Source organism: Aphis gossypii, chromosome 1 (assembly GCF_020184175.1).
Source record: "Aphis gossypii isolate Hap1 chromosome 1, ASM2018417v2, whole genome shotgun sequence".
Taxonomy (NCBI): domain Eukaryota; kingdom Metazoa; phylum Arthropoda; class Insecta; order Hemiptera; family Aphididae; genus Aphis; species Aphis gossypii.
Window position 1 is genome coordinate 55,437,646 of NC_065530.1, and position 23,875 is coordinate 55,461,520.

The 23,875-nt window shown below is 22.8% G+C and overlaps 1 protein-coding gene across 2 annotated transcripts in view; it reads right to left on the reverse strand.

The window, feature by feature from the left end:
• The window catches only part of LOC114125219 (glutamate receptor ionotropic, NMDA 3A-like), a 131,514-nt gene extending 108,293 nt beyond the window's left edge, over positions 1-23,221 (reverse strand). Inside the window, exons 1-2 of one of the 2 annotated variants that reach the window (XM_027988765.2) lie at positions 23,067-23,221; positions 1,723-1,889 (exon numbers count right to left, since the gene is read on the reverse strand). The gene's annotated coding sequence lies outside the window, so the exon portion shown is untranslated. The remainder of the gene's footprint in view (positions 1-1,722; positions 1,890-23,066) is intronic. The other variant, XM_027988766.2, reaches the window with a different exon arrangement.
• Positions 23,222-23,875: the final 654 nt, after the last annotated feature.

Genomic DNA, 23,875 nt, shown 5'->3' on the forward strand with positions numbered 1-23,875 from the left:
ATACGTTATTAAATTACTCTTATTATTACAGTTATCAATACATAAAAAATGTAATGAAATGTATTTTTTTTTAAAGGAATAATTGAAGTATTTCTCTACACTAAACTCTAAACTAGGTACCTAAACGATTTTCTTAGAAAGCATAAAGTTACTTGATGATTTAAAACGATGAAGTTCAAGTTAGCGTAAATACTGATTCAGTTTCTATCGAAACATAATCACTTAAGTAAGCATTTCTAGAACATCACAGTGAGAAACACTAAAATGCATTGAAGAATTATTAATACAAAAGAAACACCGTTTACACAAATATCAAAGTAATTCTTTACTTATTGAAAATATCATAGACAAGAATGTATATAAAACTTGAATTTTTGAGATCTTTTAAGTATTGTTTTAATTAATTATAAAATTATAGAATTTTTAAAAATAAATATATAATTTATATCTATAAGACTGTTATTGCAATCGAGTTGTAAGACCTTTTTAGAAAAAAATTACATTTTACATACATTAAAACATTTTAAAAATGATCAAACTTAGGTGCCAGGTTTTTTCTAAAAATTTATTATTATTTAAAATTAAAAATAAAATAAATGTTCCCAACTTATCAATTAAAAACTCAGATCGATTTTTTTACTGATCTTAAATATCAACTCACACAAATTTTAAAGAAATATAAAACTTACAAAGAGCAATTTTTGTATTTTTAGATTTATATAAATTTGAAACTAAACTTTTATAGGTTTTCATAAATCAAAATTAAAAACTTAAGTATTCTAATATAAGTATTAGACAATAACTTTTAATTACTTAAAATAACACCAGAAGTTTAAAAAATAATATTAAATGGACTTTGTTTTTAAATTTAATAAATATCAATCAAAATTTAAAGTTGAGACGAAAACAAACTGAAGACTTAGGATATTACATTTCTTATAAATCAAAAATGAAAATGAGAATACACAGATTGGTTTTTTATGAAGTACTTTATAAGATGAATTTGTTAATATAAAAAACCATTGACCTGTAACAACAAACTTTTTAACTTAATTTTTTTTTTTATTTTAATCACTTACCTCTTGTAGTTTTAACAAGAATAATGTAAATAAGCAAAATCAATACTGACAGTATCATTAGTGAGACATAGATATTACAATATTTACATGTAGATCACTCTTTTATTAAAACGTATAATTTATAGTTCATTTACAACTTTCAAATATTTTTCAAGTTAAATTCAATCAAATTAACGAAAATTTCTCATTGATCAAACTAGATTGTATGTCTGATTAAAACTTAGATATTTAAGATAATATTAATTTTTACTTTTAAATATTAAATATTAAATATAGCTTATCCGGAATATGGATTATTGAAATTGTGAAATATCAAAAAATCTAAGCATTTCTACTGTTGCTGTTATATACATCAAATTTCAAAAATATATAATTATTATTAATATTGAGATATTATGTTAAAAATAAGTCATCTTATAATAGCTGTTTAAAAAAAAAATTGATTCCTACTGAAATAATTTCCTCAAATCATATGTAATAAACTAATAAATGTTGTTTAATACCTAATAAAAATCAAATTGATTAATTTTATTATTATAAATACCTTTATAGAAAATTTTCATAGAAATTAATTTAATAGTAATAAGATTATATCGTAATATTATATTATGATTAGTATAAAATATAGCTAATAGTTACTAACCTTAGTGACGTGTCCAAACACAGACAACAAAATGTCACAAACACAGTTGGAAAAACTTGAAACTCTCTTGAAATTTAGAACATCATTAATCTATCCCCGGTTCTCGATTCCAAAAAGGTTCAAGTCATCAAAAAACCATGGGATCATTTTAAGACCCTACAGCCACTCTAAAAAATAATTAACAACACAATAATACTAACGATATGTACACTTAACTATTTTTGTAAATTTATATAATGATTTTATAATATCACAAAGAAAAGACACTAATTAAAAAATGGAAAGTTACCTAAAAAAAAAAAAAACACTTATACTCAGTATCCACTATTATTTATTTTTACTATATTTTATAATACTACACTGAATCATTTTTTTTTATTTTATCATGGATTTTAATAAATTTAAAAATATTTTAATATTTTAAGTTTGAATACTAATATTAATAAGGTAATGTAAATACATAGGTACATCATACATTATACATACAATTTACCTAATATAGATATTACTTGATGATTTAATTTCAATTATTTAAAAGCTAATTTCCTATACTTAACATATTAAACAACGAAATGAGTATTCGTCATATATTATTATTCTTTATTTTTATAGTTAATCAATAACCATAGATAAACCTAATTAAATAAAAAAAAAATGTAATTTATTAGACTGTATATCGAAATTCAATTTAAAAAGCGCGTAAGTGGGTAACGCTCTGCTGTACATTATAGGTACCGTATGAATCATTATTATATATTATAGGAGTGTTAAATTTGAATCCAATAATAGGTATCATTGTATACGAAAAACGATTCTGAACGAAGATGATTTGTCAGATTAGGATATAATTTCCAGTGGATGGTGAAAAAGGTGGTTTATGTTTTAATGGCCTGAATACACCAACATTTAAGTTCTTTTATAATTATTGTAAGCTAAACTTATGAAAAATCTTGTATCAAAGTTTCAACTCTTAACTACTTATGCAAAAATTTTTATGAATTACATCTACAAAATAATTTGCAAATATTCATAATTTTGACGAATTTTGGTCAATATTTGAACTTCAAGTGCTAATAAAAAAAAATTGTGCCTATGTATTCTTATAATTTTTTTATCACTATATGAATAACTTATGAAAAACTTTGTATTAAATTTTTAAGTATTTTGACTCGGCCAAAAAAATGTTATCTTTTTATTTAAATATTAATGATGCTTCAAGTTTTTTCTATAGCTACTTGAAGGAGAACTTATGGAAAACTTAGTGTTGTATATTTAACCCTTAGATATAAACACAAAACATTTTATGATTTTTCAACCTCAAAATTACTTGGAAATTTTCGTGATTTCGACATATTTCGTAAAAATTTGAACTATAAACGCTTATAAAAAAATTGTGACTAACGATTATTGATTTTTTTTAACTACAAAAAGAACAACTCATAAGGAATCTTGTATTCAATTTTCAAGTATTTTTGGTCATCCAAAATTTTTTTTATCGACACTTCAAAAAAAAATTCTCAGAAAACTCAAAAATTTCTGTGGTCTATAAATAACTCAAAAAAAGTCAAAATATTTTGAAAATTTAGCCATGTATTAATAACGGTAATATAAACATGTGGTGAACATTTCAAGTATTTACAGCGAATAGTTTTTGAGTTACAACCATGCGAAAAAATCGATTTGGTTGAAAACTGGTTTTGCGTAAAAATTCCCGTTTTTCCGTCACTTTTTTTTTTGTTTTTCTAGATTTTTTTGAAAACTGTTCAAAAATATTTACTTTTGACCTCTATAATGCACCAAGAATATTCACTTTGCCATTGGAAACCACCCCTGAAGTTTGAAATTGAAGCATTATTTCAACTAGTTATGCTGTACACAGACAAAAAAAAACAACAAAAAAACACGCATCATTGTACTCGTAAAATCAATACATTCATCACTCCGTTCAAAATCTAAAAAAGAAAAACCCAATGCAAAAGATAAACATTTGAATAATGACAATGACGTACATTTTTTTTAAATTCAATTTTTAGTTTAATAACTAAGAATAATAATTATTGCTGTTACTGATGTTCTTACATTTGTATGATCAATATTAATATTATGGTCGACAGTACTTGTAAAAGTTCTACTGTATTTACTTGATTTAAATTATAAGTTAATACTGAATATAATATCTTTTTGTTAATCAGGATAGTTTTGGGTTATTGTTCTATAGCTATTCTAACCTTTCAATTGTAATAAAATGTTTAAAGATAATATAATAATATATTTCGTTAAAGTTAATAAAAACAAGGCTATAAACATTATCTATAAAATAAATCATAAAGATAAATAGAATTTATTAATATTTTTTTTATAAAATATAATTAAGCTATAATATAACATTTATATTTTTATACGATTTAAATTTTTTTTTATATTATATTAATTTTAAAGACAAAATAATTATACATTATCAATAAAATGATATTTAAATAATAAAATTTAGTTTCAATATTATAATCTCAATATAATACGCCTCATAAATATTTCAAACATCATTGTAAATATCTTTACAAACTTCATAAATTTCAGTTTGTTTATTAAAAAAAAATAATAATAATAAATTGTATATTATAATTAGAGAAATAAAAATAATAATATTATATTGTATATATTACATGACAATGAAAATATTATAGTTGGTTATAATTTTTTATTTTATTTATTTTATTAATTAAATATATGGGATAGGCCCTTTTGACATTCAATAGTATATATTTGTGATAACAGTAGTCTTCACGCATATAATCTACTAATATCTGATCAAATGTTTATTATAAATATTAAGTTTATGAATGATATTAGGTAATACGTATAATATTGTGAATAATATCCTGTAAGCCAAAATACTTAAGCTTACTATAAAATTAAGTTTATGCAAAAACATATTCATAATTTATACTAACATCAAATTTTAAATTAATTTTAGTTACTTGCTCGTTTTATACACTTATTAAATTTCTAAAATTTTTAATTCCTTTGATATAGGTATTTAATATTATTTCATGAGGGATTTATCATTGATGTACAAAGTACATATTATATCTTTTCATATAATTATGCATATTATATTCTACACTTCACATAATGAAGGAATATTGTGTTGTTGATACACGCAGTGAATTATAAAATGTATATTAGTTATACTTTTTCTTTGGAATTTTTATCACATTAAATACCGTTCACCTCAACTGTAAAATACAGTGAATGAAAGTATATTTTAAAGATATTTAAATTTCTCTCTTGAGGTGTAATGTATATACAATTACTTTAAATTTAATTAAAATATAGTAAAGTAATAATCGGATTTAACCTTTAATGTTAAAAAAGAATATTTTGAAATATTTAAGTAACCATTCATTAATAATTTTTCTTTAAATCTAATCATTTTTTATTGGAAAATATTACTGAATGCTTCAACGAGTATCAATGATACATTTATGAATTTGTCTTTTAATTAATAATTTACTAATAAAATACTAAATAAGATTTTTTACTTTTGAGTTTTGACCACCAATGAAGTTTTTTTCCAGAAACCAGACCTAGTATTAAAGATAAATAAACATTTTCTACTTCAAAACGTGACGAAAAACACAACATAAATAAATGCATAAATTAAAACAATATACATAATATATAAACAATATATAAAAAATATTGTAAAATCAATACATTCCTATCTTTGATAAAAAATATTTAAATAATTTAAGTTTTATATGACAAATTTATCATATTAAATTATTATGTTATTTATTCTAAAATTATTTTTAGTATCTACTTTCTTACCACCATAGATAAGTTAAGCTATAAATTCAAAAGTCCAATTGGTTGGTCATCCAGTAGTTATAATTACAAATAAAATGTCCGACATTTTATATGATAAATTGAAAAATCAAATTTCTATTACTTATTTAATTTAAAAAAATAATTTCCATCACAAATTACGTAGGTATATGATATAAATAAACAGTAAATATTTTAATAAAGTACTGTTTTTAACCAAAAAATGAAATTAAAATAATCTAGTGTATATAAGGATCTAAAATTAAACATAAGAGAATAATCAAATATTAAAAAATATAAATTTATGATTTATTAAGTTTTATATAAATAACATGATGTTCAAATTCTTGGTAAAATTTCCAATTATAACGTATTATACATATTCATATGATAGATGTTTAATATTTACTTTTTGCTACTCCAAATAAACAGAGATATTTATTTGTATTTATGTCATAACTACATTTTAATAAAATGTATTTTTATTCAAAATTACACAATTTATAATGCTATGTGTATATGAATAAAAAATCATTTAAAGGCAATAATATATTATAATATAAAAGCAGGTACATATAAATTGTTTTTGTGTTAATAAAAAATGTAATAATTAAATTATGGTTTTTATTCACCTATGTTCAATATTTTAGACTAAAATTTATTTTTAGCTTTGGTATTTTTATAAAATATATCGATATTGTTTATTTTACACCAGATAATATTGAAATTTCTTAATGATAAAGAGTTTAGAATAATATATTTTGTAAAAGATCTTGGCATGTTTGTATGAGTCATGGCTCTTATTAAATCAGTTAACTGGCAGATATAATTTATTATCAAGTATTTTGGCAATCTTGTATAAAAAAAATATTGGTCTGGAATATGTCATTTAAAAAATACTTTATACTATAAATCATTAATTATATGAATATACGATCAAATATTTGTAAAAACGTAATATTGATATTATATTAAGTATTTTTGAGATTCACAATATTATTTATTTTACTACAAAAAAACATAAATATAGAATTTATTTTCATCGGATGTCAATTCTGATTTCTGACTATTTAATTTTTAAATTTCTATAGTTATTAAAGTTTAAAGATAGTGATTAGGTACTTACACAAGATATAGTGCATATTATACTAAAACTACTAATATTTAGAGGCTATCCTGTAAAATATACTACTATATAATTCAAAAATATTTTAATAACAAGAATTCAAAAAAATGTGTAGCTTCATTATTAAAATATTTAAGACTTTTAACAAAATTTTAAAATGGATAAATATAATCTATTATCAAAAAAAAAAAAATTGATCAAAATAAATTTTATAATTTTAATTTAAAAATAAATATACCCGCAATAATATTATGATTCAATTAATGATAAGTAAAAAATATTTTAAAATATTAGTATGAACTATTCAAATTAATAAAATGAATTATATTACATAGATGTCCAGATACTGAAATAATTTCATCATGTTATATAATTTTATTTTTATTAAAACCGTTTCCATATTTTCATTTGATTACCTATAATAAAATTAGGGTACTTACAAATTTTTAAAAATAAATAAAACGTTTCTATGTATAATAGTGTTACCAAAATAGAACTTTTCCTTTTCAATCCACTTATAATTATGGTGACTATTTTGATCACTATAATGTAAGATAGTATAATTAACTTATTATTAATTTATCAACAAAATTCTGTAATCCGTTATAGGTAGTTGCAAATTACGATAATTATGTTTTTAAATATTAATATATATGTACAGGTTTTTTTATTGTTTGCTTATATTGTCATTTATTAAAAGTTAATTTATAGAGTTGTGTTCAGCAAATGTAGTACTTAGTAAATGTACGTACTGCAATGTACAATTATCTTGAGTTAAATCACTATTGTTAAAAATTAAAATAAATTTAATTATATTGTAAAAATCATATAATTTGTTTTTTTTTTATTTTTAAATCTTACTTGATGATCAAAGTTAATTTGTCTCGAAAACAATTATTACAGAATGTCCGAAACCTTACACTGGCCAAAAGAGAAAAATTATTTTAGTAAAATCGATTTCACCCATAATTTGTGATCTTGTACAATAATTCCAATACTATAGGTAGTACATTAGTACGTCCAGTATGATTTAGCTTAATATTTAATATAAAAATTATGTTATACAGACATAAGGGAAAAATTGTTTACATAATTCATTTTAGCAACTGTTGAAAATTAACCATTTAAAATTGAACCTAGAGTGAACCCTGGTTCTGTTAACATATAAATCTTAAAAGTTATAAATTATTAGATTATCTATTGGTTAAAATAATATACAGACTACTGCTAAAATAGTTTTAAGTCTTTGTAAATAGCAACTGTGGGTATTTGAAGTTTTAAAATCATTGTTAATAACAGTAATCAATTTAAAAATTGAAACAATAAAAAAAGGGTGAAACCTATATAAGAGTATAACGGTATAACGAAACCATGAAAAGTGTTCCTTATAAATTGGTTTTTAACCTATTTAATGAAAATATTAAACATATTTTTATAAGAGCTTTCGTTGTATCAAGCAAGTTCTCATTTTGATTCTTCAAAATTAAGGCCATTTGTATTTTTCTGATGACAAATTTTACAGTAAGTTTACAAATGTAAAGGGCGCTAGCATCTTTACATCAAATAATTTCTACTCTTTGTGTAACTCAAAATAATTTACGCGGTATGGGCGGTGTCATTATGAAAAACTCTAATCGTCGCGACCGATTCGATGCTGAATAAACACTAAATAAGAACATTTGAAAGATTGGTCTTTCCGTTTTATACGTAGATAATGCAGATATTTCATTATATTATATCTTCGATTTCATAATATTAATCTTGCAATTGAACGAAATTGCTCGTTGAGCTGTTACGATAGGCTTTTTTACTGAATACGTAAATTATATTCGAGTTTGAATTAAGATTTTTGTCCGTTATCAATTTATTGGAACAAAATATTACTATCTGCGTCTGTAATAGAAAGAGTCTGTTATTGATAGTTCGATATGCATTAAAATATCTATCTTATTAAAAGGACATTATCATAGTGTCCGTTCAAGAGAGATTATTTTAGTCAAATTGCATTTTAATATAACATAAGGAACCATGTTTCGGGTTGTCCAACTATCTGCATAGGTAAGTTAAAATGTTATCACAGGTAGCAGTGAATTAAGTACGTTGTTTATTAACATTTAATTAAAATGTTTTGTTTATGTAAAAAATAAAAACAGCATGACTTGGCTAAGACTTTTAGAAACAGTGGTAACAGCGCAATTCTATAAAAATCTTGTCATTTTAGATTTAGATAGTTTAGACAGTGTATTTGATTTAAATTTTAATGCAATTGAACTCAACGTATAAAAAAGTAAATTTTAAAAGTTTATCATATTCTACTTATCCAAAAGTTTTACATAATTTCCTTCTATATACAATAAAGTTCGCATATACTGGGTATAATATTATATATTATGTACCTTTTTATTTGTTTTATTTATATTGACAGTAAACTTTTGAACGAATAGCATAATATATATAATTTTACATATTATGTTGTTTGCTTAAACGTGTAAGATCTAAAAAAATTGACTAAACAAATACAGAAGAATCCTATGAGTACTGGCACTCAACTCTCTTCAATATTGTAGTACATTAGCATAATCCAATGTTATAAAATTATTTAAAATTTCATAATAAATGATAATAATTATATTAAATATATATATATAATAGAATAATAGAATAAATATTTCTCACATAATATTTAACATTTTTAAAAGCCAGTAGTTAAAATAAAAATTAAAAATATGAATAAATATTTTCTATATTTACTAAAAATATTCAGAACGTTATAATCAACTTTGCATTAAAATTCCAAACAGTATAACCTATAAGGCTATAATAGAACTTCATGAAAATTATATTAAATGGAAGTTGAAAAGAATTTTAACTTCTCAGATCAGTGTTATTCAAAAAAAAGATAAAACCAATAGATTGTAAAAAAGAAATTTAGGTAACGAGTCAAAACACAATTTCTGTGTAAGTAATGAATATTAATTTTTGTGAAAATCTATATTTATTTATACTGCTATTAAAATACAATTAATCTATACTGTAAAAGCAAGTCCTGATTTTTTGTCCCGCATACAAATCCACACCGTTTGATGTATCGTCACCAAATTTTTTACTGTTATACCTGACAGCATGTTAAAGGTTTTAGTACCACTTTTGTTTTAACATATTATGATATATAATACATATACGTCGAAATTAAAATTTTATAGGAGAGACAAAAAACTTATTTTATATAACTTATTATGTTCCTTTTTCGAAATAACTGAAATAAAGATACACATACTATAGGAACACGTAAATATGTTTTATTTTCACACCAAATAGTGTGTTTAGATACAAATAACACATTTCTGTACAAATCTGAAATTGTCAAAATATTAGACATGTTCCCTAATAAAAGTGGTACTAAAGCCTTCAGCATTCTGTCAGGTATAACAGTAAAAATTTGGTAACGATATATTGAACGGTGTGGATTTTTATGCGCGACAAAAAACCAGGACTTCAATTTATAGTATAAATTAAAATAATTATTAAAAGCCTATAGTTAAGCAATCGCCTACGACCCGCCTAAGAATGTGTGTATAGAATCGACGATGAACAATTATTATTGTCGACGTTTATGGGATGTGACAATTACTTGATGCTTTGAACAGTCCTGCGGGATTTGAAGTATAGATCACTGCGTTCTAACTACGACTGACGTACTTAATCTTGATACTCGAGTAATAATAATAATAACCAATAGAAAAGTAACACAGTAACTGAGTAGCGCGCTGATTGGCTGTATGATGCGAAAATCTACAAAATCCCATGCCCAGTGTGGCAATGTTGTTGTTTAATAATCATTATTATTGTTATTCATTTAATGACGTTATAATATTATTAAATAATATATTTCCTGGGTGTGAAAATTATGATATTAATGTGAGAAAAAAATTGCTTTGATTATCTATAAATATATTTATGAGAATTTATAAACACCTTAAATTATTATTATTTTGCGAAGGTACAGTGTATGTACACTTAATAGCATTTTATGATGGAAATAACTATAAGACGACTAGACAGGATTTAAAAAAGACCCACAATTGTCAATTTGCAAACAACTATCTACGGAGGCGGAGCACGTGGGTGACAGCTAGTATATTTTAAGTTACCCTTATTCTAGGTACATATAATAGCTGAATTTATATAATGATCTTATTATATTATATAAATGCAATAGAATATATTTATTACCGAATTTATAAATAACTTAAAAATTAAAATCATATTATAAAATACGAGAAATGGGTACCACTCTATTGTACAGTTTTAGGTATTGAGTGGGTCACTGTAATTGATATGTTTAATTTGAATTCAACGATATTATAATATCATTGTTTACGAAAAACGATTCTGAGCGGAGACGGCCTGTCAACAGTGTCAGCCAATATCATAATAGATTTAATAATATTGCTATTAAAATAATTTATTTTATGAATCACATTACGGTAGAATTATTTATTTATTTTCCAAAACCATTGCATTTATTATATTATTGATATTTAGTTTTTATAAAACTATATTAATAATAATAATAATAATAATAATATATATTATATTTTTATTATTGTTATTAACTTTTGAATTATACCACCCTTACTATAAAAAAATATAAATAGATAATGACTTAAAATAATACTTCATATTTTTAAAATGTCATTACCTACATACATTAAAATTTATTTATTATATACGTAAAATTTTCAAATCTTTACTAATAATGTTTTTGAATTATAATAAAATAATAAACATAGGTATTCATCATTAAATTTTGTCCAAGTTTGAACTTTAAATTACTATAAAAATAAATTTATTTATTTATTTTTAGATTTTTTGGTTCCAATACGAAATACTTATAAGTAATATAAAATGTTAAGGATCCTTAATAATTCGTTTTAAAATTTCAACTAAATAATGAGAATTGTTTGAGGATAAATAGTTAGTATTTTAAAGGTGAATATGCAATTTGTAAAGATTTGAACTTTAAAAACTCATAAAAGATTAATTTTACTTTATGGTGAAAACTTTTTTTTTAGTACATTGGTTTAAATTTTCAAATCTTGTGTATAAATATTAAAAACTTTATGTATATTTAACTATAAAATATTTTGTTAATATTCAAAATTTTGACGAAATGGGATAAAATTCTAATTCCAAAGCTCAATATTTTTAATTCTATGAACAGCAATTATGAGAAACCTTGTATTAAATTTTTATTGACAATAATAAAAAGCTAAAAATGTTTACAAATATTTCAAAAATGGTAAAAAAATTTACCATATATAGAATATAATAGTATTAACATTTAGTAAAAATGTCCACGTTTTTTTAATTATAATAAAATAAAAAAATAATTTTTGTCGAAAATTAACTTAACAAAACTAACAATATGTCCTATTCTTTTTCTTTTGCCCTACGTATCAACTAGATCCTTTTTTTTCCACAAACTATTCCTACAATTTAATGTTGAAATATTTTACGGTCCCAAAAAATAAAGAAAGATATAAGAAAACACACATATCAATGTAAATTTAATTTATTCATCATGTCACAAATAAACTAAAAAAAAAAACAATAATTTAAAAAGAATACTAGTAATCGCTCCGCTCAATATGTTATATTCAATCATTATAATGTCCGCTTTCAATTTAAATTTTTCTTTAAACATTTTATAAAATTTAAATACGATTCTACTTACATTTGTATGTATAAACTGAATAATTTTATGTGAAACTGAATAGTTTATAACTTAATGAATTCTAACTAGTTAATACATTATAATCATATAGTTATATTATTCAGATTTTCTAGTTAAACAACAGCACACAATACAAAAAGTTATACTTATATATTTCATGAAAATCATTATACTAAACAAAACTAAAATACGAAAACAACTATTTCAACCACTAAAGATCTAAGAATGGGCTATTTATCAACTGTAAGTCACATTATATAAATATTGGGCATATCTAATTTAAAATTATAAATAAAACAATATTGGTTGTAAAAAAATGTGTTTTTTATTTTTTTGTTTATTTTTAAATAAATATCAATAAATTTTAACATGTAATAAATTTTCAGACATCAGTAATTTTGTAGCTATAAACTATCAAAACCAGTGGCGGTTCTAGTTTAGCACCCCCTCAAAATTTCGATATTTTTTTTTTTTGGAAACCTATGTATTTTAACGTTTTAAAAATTATGATGTGAAAAATTTTTTTCGAAAATCATTAGTTTTAAAGTTAAAGCCACGATAAGTTCACGATTTTCGGTGTCTTGCGCATATGCAAAACGCATAGTGGCGGTGTAATATTTACAATATTACCTACGTCGTTATCGAGTAATTGGCTAAATTTTTGGCCGTTGTTAATAAAATTATGGGCACTGTGGCCTACCTTAGGTAGTGTTGCATACCAAATCGAGAGATATTTTCTTTTTGAATAACGCTGGTTTTTAATCTCCTTTGAAAATGTATTTGAAAATAAGCAATATTTTTTTTTTTTGGATTATCTTGGATCATAAACTAATGATTTCCGGAAAAAGCTTTTAGCACCATAAGTTTTAAAACATTAAAATACATAGGTTTCCAAAAAAAAACCAAAATATTATGGTTACATTTATTTTATACTAGGTGTTGTGTATAAAAATTAAAACTTAAAATAAATTCTAAGTAGAATATATTTTCATTAAATCGCCGGTTTAACAGATATGTGTAAGTACGAGTGCTATTACAACAACACGTTATATTACGTATTATATTATTATTTAACCTGTATTTTATAATATTATACCGCCACTACCTATGCGTTTTGCGCATGCGTTAGACACCGAAAATCGTAAATTTATGGTGGGTATAACTTTAAAACTAATGATTTCCAAAAAAAAACTTTTTGCACCATCATTTTTAAAACATTAAAATATTTGGGTTTCCAAAAAAAAAAAATATAAAAATTTCGAGGAGGTGCTAAACTAAATTTGTTTCGCAGTTAAAACTTGATTGTACATTTACTGTTGCCCATACAAAAATGTAGTCCTAGAACCATCTCCTGACCAAAACTTTATTTTTTTGGAAAAATATATCAAATAACTGTATTATGAAGTTATATTTTTATAATTATGAAAGTAACGAGCATCCCACATTTTAAATGATATAAATACTAAAGTTTTACAGGTTTTACAATACGATGAATAATCATAATTCATTACATAAATTTCTATAATAACAACTGCAACTATTCATCGCTAAAAGTGAATAAAGACATACGAATTTTCAATGCCCAATGGCCAATGTCTATAAAAAAGGATCTATAATTTATAAAAAGTCTAAAGTAAATTTTGAATTCATTTATTTTTAGGCAACGGGAGATACTATTTTATCGATCAATTAATTTTAATTAGATATTACACATTCAAATACTCAATACTAAATTGAATATTGATTATAATCAAAATTATTTGAAAAACTTTAGTGGTCAGAAAACAATCAATAAAATTTATACTTATATATTATGTATATTAAATAATTCAAAAAAATTATTTAAAAAGAGCTATAATTTAAGACATGCATTTGTACACATTTATTTTCACCATATTTTACTCCAATATATTTATTTATTTATGTATATACTATAGGAAAAGTTAAGTATTAAATAATTAAAAATGTAAGAAAGTAATATTTGAAGCAATTTAAGTATTGAGTAAATGCACTCAAGTCTATCAAAGATAAAAGTTTTACAAACGAAATTACAAAATGTTTTGTTTACTATTATTTAGGTTTATTTGTATTAAACAAATCTAAATTCATTGCATTTATTTATGTTTGTATTATAACATATTATAAGTTTATAACTAATAATAATATTCATCATTACATAAGTACGTAATTTTGTTTACAATATTCAGTTAGGTAGTTCTTTAATTTTTATTTTTATTCACATATATTATTTTAACATAAATATGTAATTAAAATAATATAAATATAATATATATTACACTAATGACAAAGCAGAGCTAAAATAAAGTTAATTTTTTTTTCAAAAAACACATATTGGATTAACAAAAGTATTAACGAAGTTAAAATATTGATTGCACAGATTTAATTAGATAGGTAATACTTTGAAATATTGTTGAACTATAAAAATCAATTATTATTTAAAAAAATCACAAATAATTCTCAAATGCACCTTCACAAAAAGTGGTTTTTAGACGTCTATACATGAAAAAAACTTCTTTCATATTTTATTACTTACTACCTTTTCGTGAAAAAAATCATTCTAATAATCATATTAACATTTACTACTGAGTCAAAAATATTACATTTAAAAAAAAAAATAAAATTCAATACAAATTGACTTAAATTGTATGTAGTTTTCATTTTTAAATTTGTAATATCAAAGTTATATATTTCTTTATAAATTATACGTTTGAATGATTTCTAATTATAAAAACATATCAAATAAAAAAATTGAATAATAGAATAGTTGTTCAATTAAAAGGTGATATTTAAGATAGTTTTATCATCAAAATATTATTTAACTAATTTTTATTTTATTATTTTAAATATTAATTTATTATCCTATGATTACATTAAATAAACCTTAAATTAAATTATATTAGCTATACAAGCAACAATAGTTTAGAAATTAAATTATTTAGTAAACAAATCATTTTGAACACTTTGTATATGTAAGTTAAATAAGACCTCAATGTTTACGTATAATTATTATATTTGTATATACTATCAGACAGTTGAATCAAAAATTAAATAAACGATATGGTTTCCAGATATCATACAGATACATTAAAAGATAATGCATCACAAATTTAATTATAATTTTTTAATTTATTTTAACCCGATCTCTAGAGTGAATGATTAAAGTGTTCATAACAAAGGTTCAGATCTCAAAATTAAAGACGTCTGTGGGGATTCCAAGACGAACGATCCAAGATATTTGGAAAACTTCTCAAAAACTGTTTCCCATTTAATCAAGGGAATTTTAGCCCCTGAACGCCATTTGATTTATTGATTAGAAAATATGTATTTACTCTACATAGCTATAAAGTTAATTGTAAATATATACCTAAAAATTAAAATTTAACTGAATTTTATTCATTTATCATTATTATTATTACTATATAGTTTTATAATTATATCATAATAACCGTGAATCATTGAAGATTCATTACACAAATTACTTATTAATTTAAATATAATAAAAATAAATAATATTATTGGTATTAGTCTGGTTATATAAATCAACCAAACAATATAATAAATTAACATAATTATGAATTTTGATTTTTTAATGAAAAAAAAATATTATCATGATTATTTTTTATTCTAAATATTTTAGTTATTCTTGAAACATCAAAAATATTTATTAAATTAAGACAATTTATTTAAAAAACTACAAGATTCCTATAGTGTATTTTGTACATTATAGATATAAAATTAAACCATATTATTACTACCAGTTTACAAAAATAGTTCTATAATAATATTGTATTCTATAGTGTTATTAATATTATCGTATTATTATTTACAAGTAAATTTATATGAGATCATAGTATTCAAACTTCAGCGATTATATTATTTTCTAAACATCAATTTCAGTAATCTGATTAAAAGTGGAAATTCAAAACTCCTACACTAATAATAAAACTATAAAAATCCAAAAGTTTAATCAAATGAAAAATCGTAACAGAAATACCTAATATTATTGCAGTTATCGCATAAAATACGTTACAGGTATACTAAAATATTAAAAAATAAGTGTCGAGAACTGAAAAATATTCCATATTAATTAATCATTCTACTTGTAGAATTTCTAGACTGTACACAATTATTCTATAATATTGTTTTAATAACAATATATTAATAACAGCTGTAACAGTAGTCAGTGTGCACGCTATATAAATGTACATAGAATATAAAACATAAATATTAGCATTGATATACTCAATGATATTAGATACCTATTGTACATAATGAATTTAAGTCTACGTTATACACACATATAAACAACTTTTTATATACAGTGTTGTTATTGTAAATAATTTATGCAGCATTAAAGTTTTAAAATGAAATATCTATTTATTATTCATATTAATAATAAATGCGTCACTAACAGAACATTAACAATTCTTGACGGAAATAAGAATATCAACATCTTTCAGGTTACAAATTTGTTTTAATTCATCGTAAACAGAATTTATAATTATTATGAAATACATTAGAAGCATTTTCCATAGTCTAGAGGTCATTATTGAATTATATATACAACTAGTAAATCAGAACCCGTTGGATATTACTAATTACTAAACATGTATATCCATTACTGACTATTATATTGGTGAAGATGAAACTTCAACAACCACGGTATAATTCTATAGTGACCATACATGTGTACTCAAGTCAAACTTTGTAGCACTACTAAGCTCAGTTCATATTTTAACAAGTTTACGACTTGAATAATTAGTTATTAATTAATTGAATACACATTTACAATTTTTTCTCATGAAAATAATTAATTCGTGAATGTAGATAGTCATAGTTATAGATTATACAGAATAACATATAAAATTACAATTGAAGATATTTTACACTAACTCAAATGTATATAATAATACAGAAGATCGTTTATAAATAATACTTAATCATTGAACATAATCCAATAATGTTATTTGTCTATATAAAAGTATGCAAGTATAGTAAGTACACCTAAAATGTTTGGGGAGGGTAAATACTGGTTATTTTTTGCGAATATGAGATAGTATTAGAATACACTTCATAATATACATATTTCTCAATCCTAACTTTATAACTTAAAAATTAAATTCAAAATTATTTATGTAGGCAAATATCATAACATAAATCTCTATAAGAATGTATGTAATAATTCTCAAAAATATCAAATATGAATTAAAAATAATAATAATTAAAAAAAAAATGATATTCAAGTGAAATGATTCAAGTGATCTATCACTGTATACAGAAAACGATTCTGAACGGAGACTAACTATCAACCTATATTACTAAATATATTTCTTATATTTTTTTACATAGCTATTTAAGTCATCTATTTTACTTTTAGTATTATAACAGGTTGATATAATTTTTTTTCCAAAAATATTACATTTAATACATTAATAATATGTATATTATTATTATAATACAATTATATGTTAATACCATATTATATTCACTTAATAACTCAAAATGTCATAACGTATTGTAAAATTCATAACAATATAAAATACATAAAAATTTAAGTTTCCTCGAATAGTGTTTTTGAATTATAACAAAATAATTAACGTCGTTATTTATCTTTAAATAAGTTATTTCGTCCAAATTTGAACTTAATAAATAATTGTCTTTATACATTTATTAGATTTTATAGTTTCAGTATGAAGTACTTTTGAGGAATCTTGTATTAATTTTCAAAACTTAAATATATAAAGAAAAGTTTTTATGGATTTCTAACTACAAAATTATTTATATATTTTTTAGATTATTAAGAATTTTATTAAAATTCTAAGTTCAAACACATATAAAAAAATACTGTAAATACCAATTTTAATATTTTTCAATTGAAAAATTATCAACCTTTGAAAAGTTTTTGATAAAATTTTTAAGCATTTCTATTTTAAAACTTTAAATAAATAAATGATATTTTATTTTAGATCTATTATTTAGATTCATGGGTACGGTTTAATATTGAATAGAATATCTGATGTAAGTAATGTTTCGGAAAATTATAAAGTTTTGTGTTAAAAATGAATAACTTATGTTTTCATAAAACAAGGGCTATAGCAACATTTGTAAATATAACACATGATATAATACTTTCATAAATTATAATAAATTATCTGTCAGCAACAAATTTAGGGATATAAAATGAATATTTAAAAACATACCCAACACTAAAATTTACAATTATTCAAAAATTCAATTCCACAAACACTTTAGCTATACACATATGTCATTTTAACTAATCTAATTTAAATTCATGTTTAATGATCTTTATACTAATCTAAATATAAAATAATCGAATGTAAAACTATAAAATATAATAATAATTTTATAAATATTATAATAATTCAGCTACATGAAAAAAAATTGAGTGTATGTAAATGTAACAATATTTGTACACAAAATATCATTACACTGATAAATTATCATCCATTCCGACAGTTTTAAAAAACAATTGAGTTTTATACAACCATGGATTCATTAAAATGTGTAATAAGATTTCCACATTTAGCTTAAAACCACGAACACACTGAAAACTTAATACAACAATTATTTGTACGCCAATACGTTTTTTTAAATTATTTTTCAGAATATCAAATGTATTACAAAAATATTAAACACCTAATAAAAATATATACCTAGTGATTTTGATGATACTCGGTAACAAAAAATATAAATTTTATATTTTTTAAAATAATTTATTCCAAACATTTTTATACTAATAGTTATTCAATTCACTAAAATGTTACTTATTTGCCCTAATATTTTTAAATAATTTAAAATATGTATTATGTATAAATTAATAAAAATGACCGTATTCTAGTTTATTTATAGAACTATAATACCTGCAGTAACGCACTGGACTGGTTAATAGGGTTCGGTTTTGCAATATAGTACCTACTAAATTCCGGTCGGTAAACCGTACTATTATAGTAATATCCTATATCCTTTTAACCACCTAGAATATGCTGAGCGATGTACTAAAAATCCATTGTAATAAAAATACAATTAAATATCAACTAATTTACTTTAACAAAATATAATAAAATATTTTATTATCAGAAAAGTATAAAAATAAATGTATAAAGAAAAAAGTTAGATTAAATTATTTAATTATGTTTCGAATTCCACTTATTATTTTAGACAATGGGAACAATTCTTAAGATGGTGTTTTCAGTTAATACTTTCTTGGGTAAGACCTATACAAGTGTAGTACCTCTATTATAGATTGGGAATTTAATCAAAAGGTTGTATTAATAAGATTTTTTTAATTTCCAAAAAATGTCTGTTAAAATTAAAGATCACCACAAATTAATAATAAAATTTAATAAAACATTATTTTTTACAAAATCTAGATAAATTTTGATTATGTTAAACCTTATTGTATTTTAATTCAATGATTAGTATGCTTAAATAATAAAATGAGCCATTATCATTAACTGGTGTTCATTTGAGATAAGTATATAGGCGTACACAGTACGTAATAACTCTTGAATTCTCTATAAGTACCTACTAACGCTTTTTTTCTTTTTGAAACTATATTAAATTGTCTTACAAATTAATTTAACTATTCACAGCTTGAACAATAAAAACCTGATAGACAATAAGAATATATATTATTTTTTACCATTATGTATTTGTAATAAATAAAAACAAATTACTTAATTATTATTCTTTATAATAATGAATGTGAAATAAAAGTATTAAAATGTTTATATAATTAATTTGTTTTAAATATTTAGGACAATTGAGGCTTGTATAGTTGTATATATGATATTATATAATATATAAAAACCATTTAAACCAATGTATCACAATGTTTCATTATAAATCTAAATTTTCAACAAATGACAACATTTATTTATTTCTATGTAGCTTAATTAATAAGTGTTTTTAATTATTAGACATACAAAATCCATTTACCACATGTCCAATATTTCTTTTCAACAGACATAACAACCAAATGGTGTTTGTTTAATGACCCAAATACGGTCAGAAAACTTCGGTTAAGAGTAATTTTGCTACGAGTAAAGTACAAGAGTTTCCAAGTGTTATAATTAATTTGAAGCTGATTAAACTTTTAAGTTTCTCTAACATTTTAATTTTGGAACATATCTGTGTTTTTTTATTACATACATTTTAATAATATTTATTGTTATTGTAATTTAATAATATTATTGTATTGTTATACACGTATATTTCCCACTACTCTCCCTAATTATGTTGTAAAGTATTTCGACATTTATTCTTTTGACATCTAAAGTACAAACTAGATCCAATTTGCTATAAAAAAAAACTTACTTTAGATATTTTTCCTGCTATAAAAAGTATCTTCAGACAGAACAAAAATAAAAACATGTTTTTATTTCTAATCAAAAATATTATTAGATTTATTATATTATTGAGATGAAGGATTAGCTGAATTTTTAATTTAAGATTATATAAATACATTAAAGAATATAAAAAATAAGTTAATTTTAAATATCCTTAGCATTTATACGTTTCCAACACAAAGTAGGTACTATATAGTTAAATCTTTTATTTTAATAATTTTTACAAGAGGAACGCGATTAGAGGAAATATCCAGTGATTTACTCAGCAATGTATAAAAAAGTGGTAATAACATAGTCAAGTCTGAGTTCAAGATTTTATATATTTTTTTTTTCATTCTCCGTGATCAAATTTATTTATTGTATATTTATTAATATAGATTGTAAATACAAAACTTTTTATAAAATAAATAATAATAATTTTTACATGGAAATATAGTCAATAGTATTATAATATATATATAAACAATTTGGTTATTTATATCATAATTATTTTTTATTTCAAATAAAATATAAGTACTATAGAACCTGAATGATTTTAGTGATATCGTTTGAAAATAAAAAATCTATGTTTTAATATTATAGTCGTTGCAACACCGGTAATAACCAATTAAACTTAACTTATTTTTAAACTTTAAATAAACAATAAATTGTATAGATGTATAATAGGCCATTAATAATTTCATAAATTAATTTACCGAGCATAGAAGGTGTATTTAAAAACAAAAAAATAGTTGTTTTACTTTTATAGGTACTTCAATATAGTAGGTAAATATACAATTATAAGATTGTATTATAAGTTATTTACGTATTTAATCAAATATGTAGTTTTCTGTTAAACTTTAAAAATATATAGTATATACAAATTATAACAACACTTTAAATAAAATTATTTGTTCTAATACCACAATTAGATATTTTCAAGTTAATTTTATTTTATTTTCAGACTAATGTTTTTGAACTCAAAGGATTTTGTAAATCAGAAATTTTAAATATGTCTAGATATCGTATTGGTCTGATAATGCATTTACATGCCAAAACACTAATAATACTAATCTTAACAGTTTCGACACAATGTATCTAGACCTTGTAAATATTTTAGACAATAATGAATGGCATGGTGAAGGGGTAGTCGAAAGGTCGCCACAGAGATTTTTAATGGGTTTTGAGTGGGTGAATAATGGTCAATTGGTAATATTTAGTATTAAGTAATATTTTAAAAATTACCATGACAAAATATAAGAACCGTTATAAAAAGATGACAATGAAAGTCTTTATCGTGTTATAGATGTTGTAGAGTGGGTGGAATATTAGACTTGCCACTGAAAAATTTCAAGTTCATCATGCCAATGAGCACGGATGAAATTTAAACTCAAAACAGCACTCTACCATGATAGATGTCAAATTTCAATAAAAGATAGTTGTTTCTATCAATTTTCTCAGTTCTCGATCAAAATGCTTTTAAAAAATAACCTTTTAGGTACCTCATACTATGCAACTCATAAATAAACTTTACATAACATTTTATTTTTATAAGACAAAAATTGTAAACAAACTTCTATAATAAAACTTCCATATGCATAATATGATAAAATTGCACTTTTAATTTCACGTACAAATTTTAAAATAATTTATTACGATATTATTAAAACATTTATTAAATATAGGTAAATATAGGTACCTACATGCAATTATCTATTTAAACTGCATAGAATTCATGGTAATTAATATTTATCATTTGAGTTGCCGGTATATATTTCATTACAATGTGTAACTATTTACCATTAAATATTAATGTGTAAGCAATAATCATTATTAATTAAATACATATTAAAAATAAATAATTAACAAAAAAAAAACGTTCATACATAATAGACAATTTTTTTTTTTAAAAGTTCTTAATACAAGCGAATTAATCAATTTACTTTTATTATTGCTTGTACCTATGTACTATATTTTTTTTTAAATAATAAATAAATATTTATAGTTGAAACATTCATCATTATACGAAATATAATCTTAATTAGTATTTATTGTTAAACTTACAGAGCCATTAAGCTCCAGTTTCAAAATATTTTCTACGAACACGTGTTTAACATGTCATAGTAATTTTATTATTAAAAATACATATTAATGACTAACAATTTAACACTATAATATTATAAACACGTGTATTTTACGTGAACACGTATTAAAATGATAATTACTTAAAAGTTCAACAATTCAAAAAAAAAAATGAGGTACTTAATGCTAAATAAATACATACTTGGTGGCACTCTATGTAGACGAAAAACAATTCGCATCCGGGGAGAGACGATCGTGACCGGACCGGCGGCGGCGAATGAACACGCGGCCAGATCACACGGTAGCCAGGCGGCACATGAATCGGCCGAAAAAACAGGAGACGACGGTGACGTATGAACGCGTCCCCCGGTGGCGGCGGCGACGGTTACTTTGGGTCATGACGACCAGAGGGCGTCCAAGGTGGGGAGGAGGATCGATCCTGAATCTGACAAGAGGTTTTGCCAGGAGTAAACCGTTTGCCGCCCTGTCGTCGCCGCCTCTGCCCTTCACTAGCTACTACTACTACACCGGTGCATCTTGCGTATAATTGTGTATCGGACTTTTGTTCGTGTGTGTGCATTATTATAGGTGTGCGAATGTGTGCGGAGTAAGACTATAGTGCATTATTCTCCGAGACAATATGGTATCCGTGACGTCAAAATCTAACCCTAGGGAAAAAAAATAATAAAAATGTTTCAAATAAATTCCGTTGTTGTTGTTGTGTGTAAAGGCCGAGGGAAAACGATACTAGTAATGGATAGCAGACGGACGCAAGTGTATAGCTTATATATGTTCTATATAGGACTAAACATACCCGGCTCGCTGACTATCCTGAGTAGTCAAACGGAAAGTGTGAGAGGTAGGCGACGCGATGGGTGTTTTTCTTTTGTACAATATATATAAAATAGTTTCGAGTTTGGTCCTTCTAGAGGGGAATCTATAGATATCGTATACAATTCAACTTTGAAAGTATAACATTAATATAGGCTTTACATGAAGATAAACTGCGAA